The sequence below is a fragment of the Emys orbicularis genome, chromosome 1 (assembly GCF_028017835.1).
Source record: "Emys orbicularis isolate rEmyOrb1 chromosome 1, rEmyOrb1.hap1, whole genome shotgun sequence".
Taxonomy (NCBI): domain Eukaryota; kingdom Metazoa; phylum Chordata; order Testudines; family Emydidae; genus Emys; species Emys orbicularis.
The window spans coordinates 35,489,638-35,515,841 of record NC_088683.1 but is presented as its reverse complement, the minus strand read 5'-3'; positions in this window follow the sequence as shown (position 1 = coordinate 35,515,841).

The window sequence follows — 26,204 nt, the reverse complement described above, 5'->3', positions numbered from 1 at the left end:
TCTTTTATTTTTTAAAAAAATGTCCAAAATTAAAATTAAACATTTTTGTTCAACCAGAAACATTTTTTTCCAACGTTTTGATTTGCCGAAAATTCCAAAACACTTTGGTTTTGGGTCAGCCTGTACCAAATGTTCTTTAAATTTTTCTGAACTGCCAATGAATTGAAGAATCACTCAGCTCTAGCCACTTCATGATGGCCATCAAAGGACTACAGGTAAGTTCCTGAATACAATCCTCTAGGGCAAGCTGTAAAGTCTATCATAGTCACCGATGCTTTCATCATGTGACTCACACTGACTGCTCCCCTTGTGGGTCACATGATGAAAGATTCACCAGTCTAATATTTGAAGGTATATAGGGCAAATCCATTTTCGGTGTTGTGTATGGGGAGGCAGCAAAGTGGAGCTATCAGTGTTTAAAATGTCAAAACCATCCAACCAGGACTGGGGCATGGTGGCTTAGACCAGGATGGGATGTCTGGTGAGTTGCATGGTGGTGGCACACCTTACAGCTGCTCCAAAGTGGTACATGTTCCACCTCAGCATATGCTGCTGAGAGCAACATACAGCCTGGGGGGTTGACCATGCACACTACTGGTCAGATGATGTCACCTTGAGCTTTGTTACAGATACACTGGCTAAACTCCCACCTAGCACTCTTTACCACATATTGGTGAATCTTTTACGGCTGCTGCATAAGTACATTATCAAAGGATGAAGAGTTTCCATGTGCTCTCTTACCATCAGGGCCGGCTCTAGGTTTTTTGCCGCCCCAAGCAAAAAAAATGTTGGCTGCCCCCCCGTCCCAGCCCTGGGCTCCTCGCCGCATCCCCCTGCTGCCCCAGCCCTGGGCTCTGCCCCCCCACCCACACCCCCTGCCGCCCCAGCTCTGGGCTCACTCATTCCTCCCCACCATTATCCCACACACACACCTCCTGCCGCCCCAGCTCTGGGCTCTCTCCCCCCCCCCACCTGCACCCTCCTTCCGCTGCAGCCCTGGGTCACTGGTAACTCGCTCCCATGGCAGGTCATTCAGCAGGAATTTTAGATGTGCACAGAACACAGACAGGATTGGTTCCCATATGGTTACAGAACTGCAGTAAAGTGGAACAATTTTCAGCTTGTGTGATTGGAGGATATCTGGATGCATATTATAAGACTGTCCTACATAAATGAGGAAAAGTTGAGGTGCCTTTAACTGCAGTAAAGTGGAACAATTTTCAGCTTGTGTGATTGGAGGATATCTGGATGCATATTATAAGACTGTCCTACATAAATGAGGAAAAGTTGAGGTGCCTTTATTATTCTTTTGTTCCACTCTTTCTTTCTATGGGGAATTTGCCAATGCAATATCACTGTCTTCCTTTTAAACAAACAAACAAAAAGGCAATGGCTGTTGAAAATAGCAATTCCAGTCCTAATAACCACTGGGAAGCATTTCTTGCTCAATTTTATCCTACTTTTTCTACAGCAAGTTACAGTGGATCAGTATATTTGATTTGGGAGAAATGAAGTAACAGCTTCCCAAACTGAGCTTGAGCACTCCTGAATTTTGAGGTGTTCAAATCTGGAAGGCAGGTGCTGGGGGGGGGGGGGAGGGAAGGGGGCTGTGGCTCTGCGGGGGAGCACGTCAGCATGTATGCAGCAGTGTGTCTGGCGCTGCGTGGAGCCAGACATGCTGGTCTGAGTGGCACGGTAAGGGGGCTGGGGGGCTGGATGGGGCAGAGGTTCGGGGGGGGGGCAGTCAGGGGCAGGGAGAGGGGGGGTTAGATGGGTCAGGGGGTTGGAGGGGCAGTCAGGGGACAGGCAGCGGTTGGATAGGCATGGGAGTCCCGGGGGTTTGTCAGGGGACAGGTAGGGTGTGGGGTCCTAGGGCAGAAGTTGGGGGGGGGGTCTCAGGAGGGGGCAGTTGGGGATAAGGAGAAGGGAGGCTTAGATGGGGTCCCAAGGGGCAGTTAGGGGCAGGGGTCCCAGGAGGGGGCAATCAGGGGACAAGGAGCAGCGGTGCTTAGATAGGGGGGGGTTCTGAGGGGCAGTTAGGGGCAGGGGTCCCGGGAGGGGGTGATCAGGGGACAGGGAGCAAGGGGGGGTTGGATGGGTTGGGGTTTCTGTGGGGGGCAGTCAGAGGGAGTGGATGGTGGCAGGGTGGGGCTACCCTCCCTCCCTGTGGAGTGTCCTACTTTTTGAATGTTAAAATATGGTATCCCTACTCACAGTGCAGCTCTCCATTCACAGCAGGCTGCAGCATGAGGTCTCAGCTACCTCACTCCCCCCCCCTTTCCTGTTGGTAGTGGCCAAGGGAATGCTGGGAAATGTAGTTCTTTCCCTGCTCCAGGGCTGGCTCTATAGGCAAGGAGCTAACCAAGGAACTACAGCTCCCAGGGCCCCCTGTTGGTTCTCAGCTCCCATGCTGGATCCCTGCCGCCCCTGCAAATGGGCTGCCCCAAGCACGTGCTTGCTTTGTTGGTGCCTAGAGCCGCCCCTGCTTACCATTTCAACCACACCATCCAGCATACTAGTACAACACAGGGCAGGATTTGGCCCCTGTCATATAGAAAAAGTGGTGTAAATCTATTGAAATCAAAGGATGTGGCCCAGTGTCTATTTAAAATGCATTTGTTTTACAGTATTTAGGTTTGCCTTCATACTTTAAACTTATTCATACATCCTTTGCCACATATATCCTATTACAGTAGAGATGTTTGCAACATATGTAAAAAAGCTGTGTGCAGTTCCTTTCCCCAGGTAGAAACTAATGTACTGCAGAAGTGCTTCATATTAATAGGCTAATTGTATACCAATATAACAGAGTCAAAATTACATAGATGTGTGTGTTTATTTCTTTTAACAATAACAGTACCAAAGTATTTGATGTTAGAAGAAAGAAAATGAGTAATATGCCGATCTCACCCACATTATGTTCCCATTTCTACAGCCTGGGGACTTTTAGATTTTTCTTTGTGCCATTATGAACAAATTGCCCATTAACATAATTGCAGTATAGCTAATAATCAAGCCTGGTGGGACTCTTTTAAAACAAAGTGGTGTGACAGACCCAGACCAGTGGGGTACAGGAGTCTGGTAGAGGGCAAATATACTGGTCACTGGATGAGTAGTTTTCTGTTCCCTGAGTGACCAGAGCAGGGGCTGCACTAGAGTAATCAGGAACCTGCTAGAACCAGTTAAGGCAGGCAGGCTAATTAGGACACCTGGAGCCAATTAAGAAGAAGCTTCTAGAATCAATTAAGGCAGGCTAATCAGGGCACCTGGGTTTTAAAAAGGAGCTCACTTCAGTTTGTGGTGGGAGTGTGAGGAGCTGGGAGCAAGAGGTGCAAGGAGCTGAGAGTGAGAGGGTGTGCTGCTGGAGGACTGAGGAGCACAAGCGTTATCAGACACCAGGAGGAAGGTCCTGTGGTGAGAATAAGGAAGGTGTTTGGAGGAGGCCATGGGGAAGCAGCCCAGGGAGTTGTAGCTGTCATGTAGCTGTTACAGGAGGCACTATAGACAGCTGCAGTCCACAGGGCCCTGGGCTGGAACCCGGAGTAGAGGGCGGTCTGGGTTCCCCCCAAACCTCCCAATTGACCTGGACTGTGGGTTCTCCCAGAGGGGAAGGTCTCTGGGCTGTTCCCCAACCCACATGGTGAATCTCTGAGGCAAGAAAATCCGCCAATAAGCGCAGGACCCACCAAGATAGAGGAGGAACTTTGTCACAGTGGGTTTTGCCCCAAACTTTCACAGTGGGCCAAATTCTAAAGTCCTAACTCATTTTCATGCTTAGTTTATACACTGGCAAACTCTCGTTGCCTTCCTTTGATACAAGAGTTCACAATACAAACAGATGACCTTCCCAGCAATAGATTTCCCCCCAATCTGACCTCTTCCTTGGGAAAATGCCAGGGCCTCCTTTTATCCCATGCCAATTCCATAGCCCAGATTCTGATCTTATTTGAACTAGAGTGTTGGAATAACTTCATTGAAGTCAGTGGACTTAATCTAGACTTCACAATTTTGTAAACAAGATGACAATCTGGCCCTGATTAACTTTTCCTCAGGTTAGTCCACATTTAGTTTAACTGAAGCCAGACTCTCACCCTGTGTCTTTACTCCTGGTGTAGTGTGGGAATATCGCTCCTCTTCCCTTCCCACTGAGCATATGTCTACACTTCAAGCTGAAGGTGTAAATTCCAGCTTGAGAAGACATATCCGGAACTAGCTCTGATCAAGATAGTATACTAAAAATAGTGTCAGCACAGGAGTGGGAGGGGCTAGCTGCTTTGAGTATATGCCTAGCATCATGGCAGATACATGGATTGGTAAGTACTTGGGGTGACTAGCCTGTCCCACTGCTATTAAGGCTAGAATGGATATGTTTTCTCACGCTGGAATGTATACCTCCAGTTTGAGGTGTAGATAGACAAATCCTAAAAGCAGTTGGTTTTGGATCTGGAGTAATGGATTCTTCCTCCTCTCTCATCCCATGGGACAGTGACAACTTACCCCCCTTCTTCCTCTATGCTCAGCCAGAAGATAACTGCATTGTATGATAAGTAACACAATGGAACCCACTTATAGTATAATGAAATTACACTAAAAACAGAATGAAGGTTCAATGTACTAGGAGTGAAAGTTCATTGAACTATAATGAAGCAATTTGGGACTTTTGCTCCTCTTTAAACTGAGTTTCAGCATATCCAAGTTCTCTATGGGCCAAATACTGTAGTCAGTGTGCACTACTTTGTCCAAGTATGGACTGAATTAAAAATAGGATGTGACACTATAAACAGATTCCACTGTTTATCGACAGTTCTTTTAGAGGAACATTTCAAAATATACATAAAAAAACTTTTTTCATTGATTCTTTTAATCACAAAATACCTAGGGAAAGATGGAATTTAATTAAGGCCACAATACAATCAATTTAATGTTCAATTCAAATGAGAAAACAAGCCAATATTATATACAAAATATCTAATGAAACAGAAATAAGAAATCATCCCTGCATCCTAAAACCATGGAACTTTGCAAATCCGTTGTATGACAAGCTCATTACTGTAATTATCTCAGCAGATATCCTGGACAATCTCTAACCAGTCTAATTATAATTGTATTGTCACAATAACATTTTTTTCTGATCACATGTCCCGCTCTACCAGCTGCCACTCATTTGGAATCATGCACATTCCTTGTATATGGACAGCTGAATGCAAATTCTTCCAGTACTCTTTAATACCATTTCCTTACTTAGCACTATATTCTACCCTTAGATGTGTGCACAAATCCCACTTATTTTAATGGACAAGGCGATATGCTTGTGTGTATACAGCTGTGCATGTGCTCAGGTTTTACCTTCCCATGGCAGGGGGGCAGGCACTCTGGGAAGAAGAACACAGTGAAGTTTCCTTTTGTAGATCTATATCTCACTTCTTCTCTCAAGAAGGAGGTGTCCAGCTTCCACACTTATCAGCTCCCCAAAGGTCTGCTTAGAAGGATGGGTTTTTTTTGCCTTTTCACTATCCCAAGGGCTCCTTACAGTTTTCCTAGAGGTGCTATATGTACCTATGAAAATATGAGGACTTTCTTTTTCTGTACACAGCCCCCGTTTTCTGAGGGCTCTTCCTGTGTGCAGCACTCATCAGTCATTTGGTTTTCAGAGTCTCTGCATCTTGTGAAAGAGGAGACGTACATGCTGTGCTCTCTCAGGAAGACTTCATTTATGTCCTTTTCTGTTTTCCTTGATCTTAAAAAAAGATAATTTTAGATGGAAAGTAAAGGCCTTGATCTTTATGCATATGGCAGCAGAACCCTTGTCAGCAAGGGGCCATTTGAGCAGCACTGCCAGGGATTCTCACACACGTGGTAGTCCCTGGAATTCCTTTTTCAGGGGATTTCCCAGAATGAAGAGACTCTGCATGAAAAGTAATAGAAACTGAGGCTCTTCCTTACCTTAAACACACCCTTTCCCAGAACTCCAGCTGTGTGGATACTCTGGGTCCTCAGGTTAACACTTAAAGGGCATGTGATAGATGTAACACATAAAGCAGACATAACCTTTGAATTGGATTCTAAAACAACACTGACCTTTCTTTAATAACACAAGAAATATATAGATCCATACAAAGATAATAAATCCCTCATGTATCTCCTTGGGGATACCTGAAATAATTGATCCTCAAACCTGAACTAGAGCAACAATGGCTACAGGTGCTCAAGCCCATTTCCCAGGAGATAGGTTCATAAGTCTGAGCTGCAGGGAAGCACCTATCTCTGCTGCTCCCCACACCAGGAACCCCTCTCCTGAGTCAGGCAGCCTAGGTGACTAAGTTGTTTCTTGTGAGAATGACACTGTTGCCACCTCCCACCTTATAACTGTAGCCAAGTGGTTAGAGCATTCACCTGGGATGGGGGAATCGTAGGTTCAATTGCCCCCCTCTGCCTAAGGGGAAGAACGAATTTGAAACTGGGGCTCCCATCTCGCAAGCGATTGCTTTAACCACTGAGCTATGGGATATTCTGATTAAAGGGCTTTCTCAATCACTCCTGTTGAAGCTGTTCCATGGTGCTTAAATAATTAGTCTTTAGGCCGGAGAGTGAGAGTGACTCAGTAGCCTGGTGGTTAGGAGAACACAGTGAAATTTCCTTTTGTAGATCTATGTCCACCTGGAAGGTGGGTGCCCCGCAGGCCAGTTCCCCATGTCCAATGATTCTTTAAGAATTTATACACAGTGAAATGGCTTCAGCAGGCGAGATTGAGAGTACTTTGCACCAAACTATCCCATAGCGCTATGGTTAGTGCACTCTCCTGAGAGGTGGGAAACCCTTCTTTGAATCCTTTCCCAGTGGGGGGTGGGATTAAAACCAAGTCTTTCACTTTCCAGGTGAGTGTTCCAACCACTAGGCTAAATGTTAAAAGATGGGTGGTGTATCATGATCAGTGGAACAGGAGTCAAAGGGCTCCTGGACATCAGGAAAACAGGGAGATTGGAAGCAACTCAGCTATTTGGACATGGCTTTTATTAAAGTTCTGCTTATTCAACTTAACCTACATTCAGCTTCACTCTTTGCTAATGAAGCATGTTGGCAGTGTCTGAGCTGTTAGTTCTCTGCAGTGAAGCAGCTGGCAGCATGAGCCAAGGAACTCAGTCTGAAGCCACCCAAACCCAGGATTTTGAAGACACAAAATTAGCCCAGCAGTGGACCCATTGGAAGGAGGAGTTTGAGCTCTGCACAGCCCTGGCCATGTAGGAGGATGACAACAGCAGGAAAGTAATACTGTAGTGATTGGGGAACAAGGCAGAGAGATCTGCACCACTCTGAAGCTCACCAGTGCCTCAAGCCTCACAGCAGTGCTAGGAGCCCAGGGTACCTATTGCTCCCCAAAGAACAAAACTATAGAGTGACACGGGTTTTTCACTAGAGACCAAACCGAAGAGGAGAGGATAGACCCCTATGTCATGGCCTTATGCACATTGGCTGTTACATGCAATTTTTGGGACTTGACAGACTCCCTGATTCAGGCCAAGACAGTCTGTAGTACTTGGGACATTACCTGTGCGAGGGGCTGCTCTCAGAAGGCAATCTCACATTAGACCGATGTTTAGACATGGGGCAGAACCCTCAAGAAAAAGGTTGAAAACCCTAGGAGGAATAACACCCCTTCAAGTACATGCAGTGAGACAAAAGCAAAGGAGAGCAGGTGGCCAGGGTCCCATACCTATTGTGAGGTGCATTTGAGGTGGGAGACAGTGTGAACAGGTAAAAGAGAAGTGCCCCAGACTACGACAGCATGACAAGGGATGTGGCAACTTGAACCATTTTAGCAGTGTGTGCAGGAGCAAGGGAAGGCCCTGGAAAGATTCACTCAGACTTGTATAAAGGTAGGGGCACATCAGAGAGCATGATGACATCATGACTCTCTCCTTCAGGCTGAGAGCATATCAGGTTCAGGCTGTTGGGACAGGAAAGCAAGGAAGAACAATACCAATCTCTTTGCTTGCAGTAATGTTAATAGGGAAATGCTCTGTGCAATTTCAGCTGATAGCGGGGCCTCCTGCAGTGTGACTGTCATAAACAGACAGTTAAGGGTTAATTCCTCTTTTACCTGTAAAGGGTTAAGAAGTTCATATAGCCTAGCTGACACCTGACCAGAGGAACCAATGGGGGGACAAGATGTTTCAAGAGGAAGGAGGGAAGTTCTTCTTTTGTTCTATTCATTAAGTTCTGTGCCGGAGTGAAAAGATCCAGGAATCAACCAGGGTAGTGAGTATTAGAGAAGGAATGAATTTGCTTATGTTTATTTCCTTTTGTGACTTTGTCTTTTTGCATTAGAGGGATAATCAAATTGGGTTTTCTTTTGTGTAACTAAGGTTTTTGCCCAGGGGAACATCCTCTGTGTTTTGAATCTGTTGTCTGTGAGAGTAGCTTACATGCTAATCTCACAGAGGTATTCCTTTCACTCCTTTTCCTTAAATAAAAGTCTTCTTTTTAAGAACCTGATTGATTTTTCCTTGTTTTAAGATCCAAGGGGTTTGGATCGGTGTTCACCAGGAAATTGGTGGAGAAGTCTCTCAAGGCTACCCAGGGAAGGGTTATAGTACTTGGGAGGGAGATATTTTGGGGGAAAGACAGAGTTCCCAAATGACTCATAAACGGTTGTTTAAATGATTTGGTGGTGGCAGCATACTGATCTAAGCTGGTAATTAAGCTTAGGGGTTCTCATGCAGGTCCCCACATCTGTACCCTAAAGTTCAGAGTGGGGGTGAAACCTATGACAGACTCCTTGGGCCTACACCGATTACAAAAAGCAGGCACAATCAATATTGTACAATGAAAGCATAATTAAGTCCATAGGAAAATGTAACCTCATAGTAACAAACCTGAAAATAATGCACGGTACCAGCTGAAGTTTGTGGTGGTGGCTGGTAAGCGCAACAGAACCCACTTGGGGAATACAGACATACAAGCCAGCAATCTGATTAGGGTTTGTCAGAATTGTATAGCTGCAGTGCAAGAAGCAATGGAGACAATTTTAAAAGCATATGGGAATGTTTTTAAAGGTGGTCGGTATCTCAAAGAAAAGCTGCAACTGAAAGTATATCCCAGAGTATGTGCTAACCAGGAACTAAAATTCCAGTGGCACCACATACGCCAGTATGCAAGGAGCTTGTACATCTGCAGAGCAGAAGTAACATAGTCCTTGTAGAGGCTGGTACGGACTGGGTAAGCAGCATCGTGGTAGTAAGGAAGTCACCATGCAAACTACACATCTGCATAAACCCAAAGTCACTGCACTAGGCATTGAAAAGCTGCCAATGATCATTGCCCACAATTGATGACATCTTGGCAGAACTTTCCAAAGCCAGAATCTTTATGGGCTGTGATGTGAGGAATTAATTTTGGCATATAAGCCTGGATAAAGAGTCCTGACCCCCGAACGGGTGATTGGCTGGACCTGCAGCATCTGTCCAGCTGGATTCCCATTCCTAGTTCATGGTGGGTATGATGGAACTCCCAGAACAGACCGAAACAGGGTCCACATGGCCCCCATTCCAGGTTAAATCCTGGGAGCTGGGGAATGCTGGCCAACCAGTACCTTTCTCCCCAGGTGGTCAGTGGGTGTTGGAGATTCCCTGGGGGGAGAGCTACCTGGTGTCCCTCAGCAAGTGTTTTTCTGCCTTGCTGCTGGGACTGTTCCCCTTCACCATGGGCCCCATCAAGTTCCCCCACCCATTGAGACAAGTGGGCGGCATATATATACCTTACCAACCAGTGCAGATGCTGCACTTTTACTTGCTAGTGTTGGCCCAGCCTCTTTCCTTGGAGTTGGAGACCCTATGTGTCACAAACATCTCTCAATTTACAGCACAGTGTGTTTTATCTATGTGATCAGGCTGGCTTTTTATTTTATTTATTTATTGTCACTGTAATTATTTAGGTCTCAAACTGTTTATTACATCAGTTTTCTTGTCTGTCTCTTTAGTGTTGTAAGTGTCTTTATGCCTACAATATGGAGAGACATCTGACAAGTTAGACAGGACTGCAGCAATCTGTTCACCAGAACTTTGAACTCGGGCATATCAATCCCTTGTGAGCTCCTTGTTTTTTGCCCATTAGCCTTGTTCCCTGCTGAAAGCCTGAAGCCTTCCTGCTCTTGGGGGAAGAACAGTGAACGTAAAAGAAAACAATCTTCCAACACTAGCTATGCTGAATCAACAAGAAATCCAAACCGCTCCTAGCACAGGAGCTTCCTGATCTTATTTTGAGCATGATTTTTTGATTTATTAAATAGTCTATTTTTATAATTGTGTATTGGTTTATAAAATGCATTTTACACATGTCACAGCAAAAAGAATTAAATAGCTAATATGGAGGGAAAGGAGCATTTTGAGTCTGATCACAAGAGTTCAGAGGGAGAAATTCACCTAGGCATGGAGGGGCAGGGCTGAGCACTGCCACCCCACGGCCTACCTCTGGGTGGGCAGGGTAGGTTTCATCTCTCACACACTCATCTGAGGCCTGAATATGTTGTGCTTTGTGTGAGGTGTAGATTTCACCTCAAGTGAAATATAAGAATGTAGTTCATATGGAAGGGATTCCACAACAAGGAATCTCACTAAAAGAGAATCCTCTACCTGCCTGTTAATCTTGGATATTGAATAGAAACTTGGAACTGAACTATGAGTGCATAATTCTCCACTGCCCTGCCTTTTGTAGTCATTCAGACCCATGAAAAAAGAGTGCAGCCTGGCCATAAAAGTCTATCTAATCACAACTGTAGTGTTGTACACTCACTTTGCACTCTATGATGTGTAAGGCAGTGGAAAAGCAAGGCCTACACCAGGGATTGGCGACCTTTGGCCCGCGGCCCGCCAGAGCAAGCACCCTGGCGGGCCGGGCCAGTTTGTTTACCTGCCGCGTCCGCAGGTTCAGCTAATCACAGCTTCCACTGGCCGTGGTTCGTCGCTCCAGGCCTATGGGGGCTGTGGGAAGCGGCGGCCAGCACATCCCTTGGCCCGCGCCGCTTCCCACCTGGCGTGCCGCGTGCCAAAGGTTCCCGATCCCTGGCCTACACCTTTCAAGGTTTCTCCATCAGTAGTTTTACATGTATTTATTCCAGTCTCAAGAATGGTTTCGTCTTTTAAATGTGGTTTTGCAATAAGGAGGTTGATTTACTTCATGCTTTTCTACATAGTTTTATTTTTTATTATTTTAATCCTAGACTCAGGATTAAAGAATTATTTCAAGGAGAATATTGTTTAAAGTTAGTAGTCACAAGTGTGCAAGGGAAACTTGGCAAGTGTAAAATACTCTGTAGACCAAATTAATCTGTGGTGTCAAGTGTTCACAATTACACAATTAAATGCTTTGCAGTTTTTCCTTCCCAAGTAGATAATGTTACCCTGGTATTCCCTGTACTTACTTCCCTAAATATAATCCAGGGAATATTGCAGCTAACCAGTTTCTTTCCTGTTTTGCCTATAACACTTAAAGTAAAAATATCTGTTGAAAGATTTGTTTCTTCTATAAAACATATTTTTCATGTAGTTTTCAAAGTTTGGTGAATAAAGTTGCAGAATAAAACCACTTAGTTTATTCGTTCTGCAATGGAATTAAGTCTATCTATCTTTGAGCAAAACCTCAAACATTAAATAAAGGGACATTAATCAATTCAACATATGCAATATTTGGTTCCATATTTGTAGCATGTGCATTTTCATTGTTCACAATGAAATAGCTTCAAGGAAATAATGGACCTAATGTTTTCATTCAAATATAAAACATTTATAAAACTTAATGAAGGAGCATGACCTCAAATAGTTTCTAAGTGCTGATGCATAAAAACAAGAGTAACCAGTGTTGGAACTTTTGAATAAGTAGCTTGAAAATGAAATAAAAGTTTTATACACTTTCTTCTAACTTTAAATCTATGCACATTTCTTTAAAGAGATCTTGAATTATTAACTCTTTGAATCTTATTAAAATAAGACAAAATTTAAAAAAAAAGAATTTCAGTGAGAGTCTGAGAAAATATTTTTTTCTTTGTGTGAAAATCTGTGTGTGTGCAAAAGAAGGAGGGAGGCACTGGTGAACTGGAAGGGACTTGTGTGAGCTCTTCTTTAAATGTAGTTAGCCTTTAGGGGAGAAGAGGTAAATAAGCATTTGGGACTGATGGATATTGTGGGGGATGTAGAATATTTTTCCCAGGGAATGTCACATGTACTGCTGATTGAGTGAGAACTCTTTTGAGGGAGAAACTTGTTAAAATATTGGTAACATATGATTGGAGAGAGATTAGAGAGATGTGCCCACTTTCTTGGGGCTTGTCTACAATTAAAACACAACAGTGGTACAGCTGCACCCCTGTAGCATTTCAGTATAGATACTACCAATGATGATGGGAGGGGTTCTCCCATTGGCATAGATAATCCACCTCCCTGAGAGGCGGTAGCTAGGTCACCAGAAGAATTCTTCCATCGATCTAGCACTGTTTATATGGGGACTTATTTAACATTTCAGCTCAGGGGTGTGGATTTTTCATACCCCTGACCAACATAGTTAAACCGACCTTATTTTCTAGTGCAGACCAGACCATAGTCATCTGTTCTTAGTATCAAAATTAAGGACAGAGTTTGACAGGAAGGAGTAACACAAGTTATTAGTTACCAAACTACTGGAAGATAGATCTTTCTATAAGCTAATATTCTCATCTTTCAAGAGCATTCATTATGCATACCAGGCAGAGGAAAGGGATTGATATAAAAAGTGATGGTGACATAATATAATTTAAGTCACTTTTGCTTTCTTTTCATGTCAGATGGATTTTATTGTTAAGTCATCACTTCTTCTCCTAAGCAGTGTAGGTAACACCTTAAAAATGGGTTGTGTTTCATTTTCAGCTAAAATATTTCTTTCTTGATCTTGAGGAAAATATATATATTAGCATGCACCTATGAGAAATTGTTTGTTTATCCATAAATGAAAAAAGAAACTATTCAAATAGAATAGTTTATTTTCTTTTCTTTAGATAACTTGGCTGTGAAATGCATATTTATGAAACACGCACTCAAGTAAGGAGACAGCAATTAAATTTAGGGCCTTTTGGAATCAAACTTTTGCTGTTGACTTCAATGGGAGCAGGATTGGGCACTAAATATGCCTCCTTTTGAGTTAACTTTGGAAGTCAACAGTGAAGCCATATTTGTATATTGCCACTAAGGAATTCAAAGTAAATGATTTGACACAGAACAAATTGTGAAGGTCTGATGTTGTGAAATGATGAGCACCATTGGTGAGTAGGGTTGCCAAGCATCCAGTTTTCAACCGGAGCATCCAATCAAAAAGGGACCCTGGTGGCTCTGGTCAGCAACGCTGACTGGGCTGTTAAAAGTCCAGTTGGTGGTGTAGCAGGGCTAAGGCAGGCTCCCTGCCTGCCCTGACTCCACGTAGCTCCTGGAAGCGGCCAGCATTTCCCTCCAGTTCCTAGGTGGAGAGGCAGCCAGGGAGGCTCCATGTGGTGCCCCCACCCCTAGTGCCGCTTCCACAGCTCTCATTGGACAGGAACTGCAGCCAATGGGAGCTGCGGAGATGGAGCCTGTGGGCACGGGCAGCACGCACCACACAGAGCTGTCTGGCCACGCCTCCGCCTAGGGGCTGAACATGGCAGCCACTTCCGGGAGCAGCACGGAGCCAGGGTAGGAAGGGAGCCTGCCTTAGCCCCGCTGTGCCACCAACCGGGAGCTGCCTGAGGTAAGCACCGCCCAGCCGGAGCCCTCACTCCAAACCCTCTGGCCAAGGTCGGAACCCCCTTCCGCACCCTAAATCCCTCCTGGAGCCCGCATCCTGCACTCCCTCCTGCACCCACACCCCAACCCCCTGCCCCAGCCCTGAGCCCCCTCCCGCACTCCAAACCCCTCAGCCCCAGCCCGGAGCTCGGTTCTACACCCCAAACCCCTCATCCCCAGCCCTATCCCGGAACCCACACCCCCTGCCCCAGCTCTGAGCCTGCTCCTGCACTCCAACCTCCTACCCCAGCCCTGAGCCCGTTCCCTCACTCCAAACCTCTTGGCCCCAACCTGGAGCCCCCTCCTGCACCCCAACCCCTCATTCCCAACCCCACCCCAGAGCCCACACCCCCAGCCAGAACCCTCACCCCCTCCCACATCCCACCCCGCAGTCCCAGCCCAGTGAAAGAGAATGAGGGTGGGTGAAAGTGAGCGATAGAGGGAGGGGGGCTGGAGTGAGTGGGAGCGGGGCCTCAGAGGGCGGGGCGAGGCAGGAGCAGGGCCTTTGGGAAGGGGCGGGGCCTTTGGGAGGGAACGGAGCAGGGGGCAGGGCAAGGGTGTTTGGTTTTGTGCAATTAGATAGTTGGTAAGACTATGTGAGATGCAGAACAACCTCTGCACAGCGGACTACAGATTTGGGCTTCTAATAGAGCAAGCACTTTAGTATGTTCCTTATAGTACATGAAGCATCTCTGAAGGGCAAATAAAAGCCTCTAAAAATTAAAATGAAGGTAAATACAATGTATAGTTCTCTGTAGGCCTGCAAAGGAAAATCTAGTTGATGGCCTAAGCTTTGTTATGGTTGTCATCTGTCTTGTTTGTTAATCTGATGAAAGGTCAGTGTCAGCTAAAGCACAAATGCTCAGGATGAAGAAAATGAGCAATTTTTGAGGATTAACAGGCTGGCTACATCACCTTTCAGATTGCCCAGACTTTGAATCAAATTTATAAACCTAGGAGCTGATTCTCCATTGCCTGGAATATTGTGTAGTTGTTTTCACCTGTCAAATCAAAATGGTAGCTTTTTGTATTCACTTTACACAGCTATAAATGGCTACACAAAGGGCAAGGTGGTAGCACATCTTAGGCCACATCTATCCCCTGTGATTCCCAGCTTGTGTAGATGTACTCACACTTGCTCTCATTGAGCTAGCATGTTAAAAATAGTAATGTAGCCAGCGTGGCAATGGCAAGAAGCGGCATTAGCTAGCCATTCCATGCATGTGCCCTTGGGGTTCAGGCAGTTTTCTACTTGGCACAGCTATACCGTGACACTGCTATCTGTGCTACCCCAGCTGCACTACTATTTATAGCATGCTAGCTCAATGAGAACTAGTGTGAGTACGTCTACACAAGCTGGGAATCACACCCCCAGCTCCAGATGTAGACATACCCATAATGTGTAAATTTCTATAATTGTGTTCATAATGTAATATTATTTTAAAAAATAGAGTTAAGACATTATCATGTCACATTAATAACCCAAATCATATCCTTTCTGCACCACTTGTGGGATGCGTATGTGAAGATATAACTGTATGTCTTTATTTACTACCTAAATAATGGTCCGATTCACTAGTATAATCCAGCTTCTCTGTGCCAGTCTATTGATGTAGGGCAGCCATAAATTGAGTTTATGGCTGCTTTGTGCTACCAGATCAGTTCAAAGAAGCTGGAGCATACCAGTGAATCTGGCTTCATATATTTCTTTCACTCGTTTCCAACCTCTCTTTTTCCAATTAAACTAAATGTTAAAAGCCAGACACAATTCCATTATGCACTTAAATACCATTGTATTGTCACATGATAGTGAAGTCTCCTTTTTATTGGCCCAATGTTCTTGGTACCTTTGCTTGCTATGAATAATAATAGTTAATAATGTGTGAATAACAGTTTTTCTTCACGTATGGTGGGGAGGCTAGCAGAAGGGTATTGCAGTCTGATCGCACACTAATAGTAGGGGGTATGATTCCCAAAAATGTTCTATGTTGGACTAATTTTGTTTCTATCAGAATCAATGTAAAACTCACAACTGACAGCAGAGGTAGGCCAACACTGAGCACCCTTGAAAATTACACTCCTAACAGTGGCGACTCATGTATAGAGGGCACTGGAGCACCGCCCCACCATAATATGCAAGCACACATATTTTGTGTGCATGTATGTGTGCATGTGAACACAGCAAATCTATAGCAGGCATGTCCCTACGGCCCACACCGGTTCCCGCAGCTCCCATTGGACAGGAACAGCGAACCGTGGCCACTGGGAGCTGCGGGTGGCTGTGCCTGGGATGGTCAATGTAAACAAACTGTCTTGTGGACCACCAGCGGATTACTCTGATGGGCCGTGTGCAGCCCGTGGGCCACAGGTTGCCCACCACTGCCTTAGAAGATCCCTATTTCATGTTGATGTAGTCCTGTTTTAAGCTCTAGGTGCCTTATGGAGTGTGTAGCAGGGTCTACACAGGGTAGCTAGAGTACAACACTTTAGAGTGCTCTACAATTTATACATCTCCAGTCCAGGAATGTGAGAGATGGACTAGAAGGGGCCACAGTGGCTATACTGGGACCTGTGTGAACAAGCTGTTTTCAGTTGTGCAGAAGGGTAGCTCCCAGAGTCCAGGAAAGATCACCTATTGAAAGTGGATCTCCTGCCAGATAAGGCAGCCTGCCTCATTATGCAATATGCTGCTATGCTGTCCCATAGTCCAGGAGGGAGACATCTCCAAGATAATGAAGGATCCACTGACTATTTGCAGTAAGGAATTGCCATAATGCTCCCTGCCACAGTTGCAAAGCAGCAGGGGACTCTGGTGAGTTCCCTCATGTCCTTCATTGTTGCTGATGGGAGGATTCTGACAGGAGGAGGAGCCTGAAGATAGATAAGAGCTGTTTGGCTGAAGGTTGGTGCCTTGCTGCCCATCTGCACTCAGCCAGGCTGATTGCCCAAGAGGTTCCTCTGGTGGGCAGGCTCCTCTGGTGGGCAGGCTCACAGCCTTGCACATAAAGTAGGATCTCAGCATGGAGGACACTCTGGTGGTGAGCACATACACAGGGAAGCTGGCAGACAAGCTCAGGAAATTGCTAGAGTCATGGGCAGAAACCAATTACCCATGATTGGAGGCTAGAGATAAACTCAGATACATTTTATATCCTCCAAAGCAGGACAAGGAAGCTGTGGGCTCTAAGGAAAGTAGCAGCAATTGGTGCAGAAGTCTAGGAAAATGTTCTCTGTGGAGTGAAGCTTAATTTAAAGGTTCCTGTTTAAAGGGCTGGGAGTTGGACATGAAGAACTAGGCTGCTCCCCTTCAACCTGGGGAACTCACAGACCAGGCCCTTCGTGAAAATATATCCTCCTTTTTCCACAGAAGTGCCTCCGAGCTGAGAGACTTAACTCCAACCCAAAGAGAATTACTTTCTAGACAGTCTACTGGACAAGGAGAGTTAAAATAAAAATTCTAATAGAGCTCTAAGTATACATATGTGGTTTCAGCAAGGGCAGCTCTAATAAATCATTCTCATTTAAATTAATACTTAATCATTAGTGCTTTAGTTTGCTAATAATGTTTTATTTTACACAGCAATTGATGCAGAAGTAAGTGATGTTTTCCATTCCACTTATTATATTTCTCTTGGTTTTCATGTTATGGCATGCACATAAATAATGAGATTCCGATCTTCTATTGGTCATGATTAATTGATGACCAAATATCATAGATTAGCCAACACCTCATTTATTTCATTACATCATTTCAAATTATGGAAGTGAATGCTCCATTTACCATCAATCTCTTGTGAATAAAACTTGCAGAGAAAAACAAAAAAGTACATATAGTCCAAACATGAATCTCATTGAGATTACAGTGCACGTGTAATTTAGAGTTATTGTTAATTCATTGGCATATTTCAAGTATCTCAGTAGAAATAAGTAACTGTAAGGCACTAGTGCTCTTAGTGCTCTTGTTCTAAAACCCAAGCTTAGGCAAAATGCCTACAGTGGCTCCTGCTGTAGACCAGACATCCCACTATTATCAGAACCATCCCGATTTTAGGGGCTTTATTTTATACAGGCAACTACACCCACCCTCCCCCCCCAAAAAAGTGTCCTGATTTTTCACACTTGCTATCTGGTCACCCTATGTAGAAGGAGCCCTCTCCATTTACCCGTACATGGCCAGTGTTTGAAGGGTATCAATCTGGCCACTATTTTACTTAAACAAGTATAAAGCAATGGCATAAGAAAATAACATGCTCCACAGTAATTTTTTAAGTGATTCTATGGCATCTTATTTTCTGTTGTTCCAGTACAACAATAGTAAAGGAAAATAACCATAATGGGTAAATAAATTAACAAATGGGGTATGGGGGGGAATCCATCCATCAATTGCCTTTGTGACATATTTTTTTCATAAGCAGAAAAATGAATCACCGATAAAGCATTTTGGTTAAGTAGAAACACGATTTTTTATGGTATTCAGGAAACAACTAGTGAGGTAGGAGCAATGAACAGTGAGGGAGAGAAGGGGAAGAGTGTTGTGTGGGGGAGGGATGACAAATGTGAGCTATGAATAGAGTCTTATTAATTTATGGATTTAATGGGCTGAGAAATTTATGCAAAGGGTTTCATTATTGGTACAATTTGGTATTGGCATTATTTGGACTACCTGTGCAACGGAGCTAGTAGTTTGCTTTACCCTTTCAATAAGGAGATAGTGTAAACAGGGAATGGCTACTTTATGCTTGATTTAGGATGCTGAGGGCATAGTAATTTTATCCCAGAAATTATACTCTGGAAAACCACAAGCAGGTTGAATTATAACTGGTCCTGGTGATACAAATCCAGGGATGTTGAATTTTAGAGAACACCTTGATTTACAGAAACAAGAGAACTACTCTGCCTCTCTGTGCCCCACATTAGTCCTCTGTGGAGTTAGGGACCTAGGCTATGGGAGGGGCCAACCTGGGGTTGGGAGGGAGAGGAGACCTGGGGAAATGGATGCTTGTAAGTAAGAGAAGAGGGTATTTAGGCACCTAACTCTCATTGAATTCAATGGGAGTTAGGCATCTAAATACCTTGGGGATGTGGGACTCAGTGATCAATTAATTACATATTCATTAATTAAAATACATCTCTTTCTTCCAGATGAGCTGTGCTTGGTGCAGAACCAGGCTGGAAGAGGGAAGGTGGTTTATACTTCTCAATAAGCTGAGGTTCTGTTTCATTTTGGACCGGCAGCCAAATGGCCTTTTTCTTGCAGCTGGGAAACAGCCAGACACTGCTGTGTCCTTGCTACTCTCTTCCTCTCATCCATTGCTGGGGGCACAAAGGGGTGGCATAGAAGCCACTCCAATGATCTTACTTCATGGGAAGAATCCCCAGTGCAGTTGGCTGCATGCCTGTCAACTACTTCTTCTAGAACCAAGGTTCCTCTTTATGAGATGGTTCCAGAGTGCTGAGGGACAGAGGCAGTTATATTGATGCTGACTTGGCCAGTGTCAATTTAGGTGGGGCAGGGGGAGGATGTGTAAATAGCATCCATTTCCCCAGGTCTCCTATTCCTCCCAACCCCAGGTTGGCTTCTCCCATAGCGTAGGTCCCTAACTGCGTGAAGGACTAATGTAAGGTTTAGGGTGCAGGGAATGATACTCTAGATCAGGGATCAGCAACTTAGAGCAGGGTTTGTTTACCTGCCGCGTCCGCAGGTTCAGCCGATTGCAGCTCCCACTGGCCGTGGTTCGCCGCTCCAGGCCAATGGGGGCTGCGGGAAGTGGCAGCCAGCACATCTCTCGGCCCGCGCCACTTCCCGCAGCCTCCATTGTCCTGGGACGGTGATCGCCAGTGGCGATCGGCCGAACCTGCAGACGCGGCAGGTAAACAAACCCTGCTCTAGAGGTTACAGCCTCTGAATTTTTGCCATACACCTAGTACACTCCCTCCTGCATAAGTAAATTCCAGATGCCTTACTGATTTTTCTGTTAATCATATTATTCCTTGTTCTTTACCTTTTTATAACTATGAGTTTAGTTACTGTAAAATGTGTAAGGAATATTTGTGCAGATTTGGATTTGTGATATATTCACCACTTGGAAATAGTTTGGCATGACGCTGGGTTCCAAAAAAAAAAATGTGTGTGCCAGGCCCTTGCTATAACGCAGAGGGTTTTGGAATTATACTTTCTTCAGAGTTTGGGGAGACCAGTAACTTGAAAACTGAAGCACACTTAAACATGTAAAAGATGCAGTATTTTTAGATCACTTTTCATTGTCTAGTCAAATCTTTATTGTTCTAATAAAAAGCAACAGAGGGTCCTGTGGCACCTTTAAGACTAACAGAAGTATTGGGAGCATAAGCTTTCGTGGGTAAGAACCTCACTTCAGATGCATCTGAAGAAGTGAGGTTCTTACCCACGAAAGCTTATGCTCCCAATACTTCTGTTAGTCTTAAAGGTGCCACAGGACCCTCTGTTGCTTTTTACAGATTCAGACTAACACGGCTACCCCTCTGATGATTGCTCTAATAGTTTTTCTTCTGCTCCAGATTTATAGAAGGCCATCTCTGGAGCAGCAATAATCTCCTCCTTTAATTTCAGAAATCAAATTACTCTCTTTTGCTCTGCATAACTATGTTATTGAGACGTTGCTTAATTGAAAAATGTGTTGTATTTCAGTTAACCCCATTGTTATAGCACTCTCTGAAACAATGAGTAATTTGTGAGATTCCTAGAGTGGGGAAGCTATGCAAAGGTCCAGAAGCTGTGTACCAAGATAAATACTGTGTCCTAAGATATTTAGAAAATGATAATGCAAACCAGGAAAATAATATAAATAGGAAGGGAATAATACATTTCCTGGCTGGGAAATTATTGAATGCATAGAGCCATGAAAGAGGTAATTTAGAGGGGAAATTTATTTGACTTCCCCGTATGAATAAATCACTGTTCTGCAAGATTGAATATCTGTTCTGTGGTTGGCATCCTATGTTCATAACATTATTGTTTATATATAGCAGAGACAGAACATTGGACAACTGAACTGCTGTTTAATTGAGAAATCTAATGTATGTTAGAAATTTTTACTATAGCAGTAATGCACAATGTGGGGTGCATAGGAAGAGCAAGTGCATGTATGTCCCAAGTGTGTGAAAATGAGGCTGACAGCTGAATGCTTTCTGCCATCCAAAATGTACATTAATATCCCAATTCAGCAGAGCATTTAACCACCTACTTTACTTTAAACATGTACTTAAATGTTTTGTTGACTAGGGATAGACTTAAACACATTCCTAAGCTTTTCTGCATCTGATCCCAATAACTATTAATCTCACCATTTTTTATTTCATTTTTTAAATTAAACAATATTTTTTGGGATTGAAGAATGCACCATATCATTCCACCATTGAAAATAGTTCCCAGTACAAGAAATATTAGGGAACCAGTTATAAGCAGGTTTTCCTTACCCGTTGTTGATTGTTAACTTTCTTTTTAATGCCTTTCTCTCATCCACAACACCTTAACCAGTAGTTTATGGCCTAACAGGCATTTCCCACTCACTAAATTTTATGTGGTCAGCAATCTCTGCCTTAATGTTTATACAATAGCTCACTATTTTCATTTACCGCTCTTGTTTGGACCCTGTGTCCTGCCCACACTTCCTTCCTTCATTTTTTCCTTGATTCACTTTTCCCATAAGTTGCTCCAGGCTATTTCCTATGTTTCCCCCATCTCTGGAATGTCTTCTCTGCTCCTAACAGCCACTCTGATCCTTTCCCCACAGTCCCTCAAACAACTGTCCTCTAATTCATAAACATAACCAAAGCAAAATTTGTGTGTCACATCCTTCCTCCCACTCCTTCGTCTCTAAGTTCTCTATATAGGTTGTAAGTTCTTCAGAGCAAGACTTGCCCTTTTCAATACATTGGGGAAGTGCATAGCTCACTTTTGGGTGTGATATAAATAACAAGTGATGATGTTGATGATAATGATGATGACGATGATAAGGATGGAGAAGAACAGATGTGACATACCGCCTTCTGTTCCATTCTGTTTCAGCTTTGGAAATGTGGTACATCTTCTATACATAACAGCTTTTAGTACGTGTTCAGAAAAGATACAGCAGTTCCCCATGTGACCAATCACTAGGCTGTTCCCCTATGATCTTCTTGAGCTCTTTGTTTTGAATTCTTACTCTGGGTGTGAGGAGAATGCCTGGGTTTGCCACTCCAAAGAGAGGCCAAGAGTTTTTCAAAGTGAACATACACACTCCCTCATGTTCATTTGGATCTCAGGGAACTGGCAGATCCAAGGGGCATCAAAGGCAAGACTCCTGGCCCCTTCACTGGCTTCCTGCATTATGGTTCCCTGTGGCTCTTCTTGCAGAATCCATGTTTCCAGCATTTCTGGATTTGCTGCTGGCTTAGAGCAATTTTCTTTCTAGTGGAAAACATTCCCCAGGATGGTGGATTGGGGCCTAGGGTTGTGACTGCTAGGCAGCTAAAATAATCATAGGAACAACCCTGGGATGCCCAAAGCCTGAGTTCAGAGCCAAGGCTCCTATGTAATGAATGGGGGAAGTTAGGCCCTGAGAAGGTGATGCAAGTTTGTGGTTAAACATCTGCCAGTGACTGTATCTTAAAATATCCAAGCCTGATATCTGTTCTATGTTCCTGCAGTTGCCTGGTATTGTTATGTACCAATCTGGAGTATCCCTCTCTGGAGCAAGCTCTTCCCTGTTCCCCCAAATCCAGGGTAACTGTCAGGCAATTTTATCTATGCTAAGGGTCATAGGCCTACTTTACTTATGCTATCTTGCTTAAGCTAATGTCTTTCAGGATGCAGGCCTGTAGGTTCCAGGCATTACTGCTGAGTAAAATAAAAGGCTAAGCTAGCTCTATGGGCTACAATTCTCTCCCTGGTGAACAGTTTTCTCAGCCCAGATGTATGCTTCATGGCATGACCCTAGGTCATTTACCATGATATCCATGAAGATCATCTTTGCATGACAGGTAGACATCATGTTCATGATGTAGATTTGATGACTGTATACACAATGGTGCCTCTTGCTGTTTTTTTTAAATGTTTACTTAAGTTCCATGTACAACCCCGAGCATGTATGGAAAGAATCACAGAATGTCAGGGATAGAAGGGACCTCAGGAGGTCATCTAGTCCAACCCTCTGCTCAAAGCAGGACTAATCCCCAGACAGATTTTTGCCCCAGATCCCTAAATGGCCCCCTCAAAGACTGAGCTCACAACCCTGGGTTTAGCAAGCCAATGCTCAGACCACTGAGCTATCCCTCCCCCCAGTGGAAAAGCTATTGTCTGGTAGAATTGTATCATGTTTCATGTCTGGGTCAGAGGGGAATAGGATGTATTCTCCCACATGGTTGATGAGGACCCCCAGGAACTGTTGTAGTACCCTGGAGACCAGGGGCAGGGTAATGATGGTGCTCTGAGTGGCAATTCTTTAGTAAGATCCCAAGGACAGTATGCCATACTGTTGATCCATGTGGAAGTGGAGAGTGCGTGGCTTCTGCAAGTGGGGGGTAGAGAGATTGTCCTTGAGCACATCATGTAGGTTCAGTAGTGTATCTGGTTCCAGGTAGCACTGCGTACATACCTGCCAAGAGGACCCCTGAAGTTGCAGCGGGGTTGGTAGATTCAAGAGGGAGCTGCATGCTGGGGCTGGGACTCAAGTGTGTCTGCCTTTGCCTCTGTGCATCCTTCTGCTGCGAGGACGTGATATATCTTGACTTTAGCAAAGCTTTTGATACGGTCTTCCACAGTATTCTTGCCAGCAAGTTAAAAAAGTATGGATTGGCTGAATGGACTATAAGATGGATAGAAAGCTGGCTAGATCATCAGGCTCAATGGGTAGTGATCAACGGCTCGATGTCTAGTTGGCAGAGTGCCCCAGGGGTTGGTCTGGGGGCCAGTTTTGTTCTACATCTTCATTAATGATCTGGATGATGGGATGGATTGCACCCTCAGCAAGTTTGCAGATGACACTAAGCTGGGAGGAGAGGTAGATACACTGGAGGGTAGGGATAGGGACAGAGTGAACTAGTCAAATTGGAAGATTGGGCTAAAAGAATCTGATGAGGTTCAACAAGGACAAGTGCAGAGTCCTGCACTTAGGACAGAAGAATCCCATGCACTGATACAGGCTGGGGACTGATTGGCTAAGCGGCTGTTCTGCAAAAAAGGACCTGAGGATTACAGTGGACAAGAACCTGGATATGAGTCAGCAGTGTGCCCTTGTTGCCAGGAAGGCTAATGGCATAATGGGCTGCATTAGTAGGAGCATTGCCAGTAGATCGAGGGAAGTGATTATTCCCCTCTATTTGGCACTGATGAGGCCACATCTGGAGAATTGCATCCAGTTTTGGGGCCCCCACTACAGAAAGGATGTGAACAAATTGGAGAGAGTCCAGCGGAGGGCAATGAAAAAGATTAGGGGGCTGGGTCACATGACTTATGAGGAGAGGCTGAGGGAACTGGGCTTATTTAGTCTGCAGAAGAGAAGAGTGAGGGGGGATTTGATAGCAGCCTTCAACTACCTGCAGGGGGATTCCAGAGAGGATGGAGCTAGGCTGTTCTCAGTGGTGGCAGATGACAGAACAAGGAGCAATGATCTCAAGTTGCAGTGGGGGAGGTCTAGGTTGGATATTAGGAAAAACTATTTCACTAGGAGGGTGGTGAAGCACTAGAATGGGTTACCTAGGGAGGTGGTGGAATCTCCATCCTTAGAGATTTTACAGGTCAGGCTTGACAAAGCCCTAGCTGGGACGATTTAGTTGGGGATTGGTCCTGCTTTGAGCAGGGGGTTGGACTAGATGAACCTTCTGAAGTCTCTTCCAACCCTAATCTTCCTTGATTCTATGATTCTATGAACCTGCACCCCATTTAGTCTGCTATCTCCCCATATTGCTTTCTCTCTGTCTCTCTTTCTCTCTCTCTCTCTGACATATTTGATACATTTCATACTCACCCTACACTTCCCTGTGGTCTCCTGGATTTTATGTGTGGACTGTGAGGCCCAACACCTATCGGCGGCCTGCATTGCACTCCCTTTACTCTGGTGGGAGGGGAGGGGTGTGTGGTGTCAGGTGTTAGACAAGGTCTGAACTTAGTGGATGGGGCCCCATTGGCAAAATAGGGGGGTGGCCACCTATCCCCATTTGCTTTGTGTATTGTCTGGGACTTAGAAATGTAGGCATCTAGGGATCTTTAGCAGTGAAAATGTAGGTGCTTACTGAGTTTAGGTGCCTACAGGGTTATGTGGAGGGGAGGGCAGTCGGGCCAAAACTGGGAATTTAGGCCTGGATGCACAAAACGAGTTAAGCCCCTAAGTCCCATTTTTAGCCACCTAAGTCTCTTGTTGGAATGGGAAGTACAGGGCATATTGCATGTAGAGTGCCACAGTACTACACAACCCCTTGTTAACTTTAGATGATAAAATTATTTTTATATGTACCCATGCTCTTTGAATACACTTTCATGATTTTAATATTTAATGAGCACTTCCATCGTGACACATTAATTTACTCTGAATTAGAAACATATACAAATTTTATGAACTCTTGCCTTGTCAAAACATTTTATCAACAATTATGAAGTCTTTGCTGCATGTGAAAGAGAAAACATATGTCCAAACTTTAATGCTAGTATATTATTTTTACACAAAAATGTGACTCATACCCCAAATTTCTGTGAATTCATTGCCAAGACCCAAGTAAGGTGGATTAGCCTGATTGTCTTAATTAACCTTGAGACAGAAACATTTTTATGCACAGAAATCTTTTTGGGTGAACTTTAATAAAATATAAGTGCTCTGATTATCATAACTTTTTTTCAATGTTAGCTTGTATTTAAATTCATCTTATGTAAGCATTTATAAGCTCTATAATGTATCCTTCCTCTTAATCAAATCATGCAGACCATCCCTGAAGAGGCATAGAAATTACATGCATGTCACACACAAAAAGTTCTTGTAGTCATTGCCAAAGAAGAATTAGAAATAAGTTAACACCTCATACCTTAAAGTAAATTAACTTCTGTTAGTTCTGACTTGGCTATTGAGAGCCATATCATCCTCTCCACCTATGTAGGAAGAGGAGATAAAATACCAGCAGATCTGGTAAGTTCTGCCTCTGCTGAATTCTTCTTCCTGCTTATTCCGAGCTTGCAGTGTGGGCTGCATCATTCGGTGGGGAAAGGAGATGGGGCCTGGTTGGGGTCAGGAAATAGGAAGGCTGTATAAGAGATGGCCTCTATATGGCATTGTCTCCTCTTCCAATTGGAGGATTTCACTAGGTAAATTGATGGTGAACCTGTAACCATTTCCTTCCCTGCTTTCCCTCACCGCACTGTGGAGACAAAGTTGTTCTGGAGCAACAGACAGTCCTTTGTCAAATGAGTCTTGCAGAGGC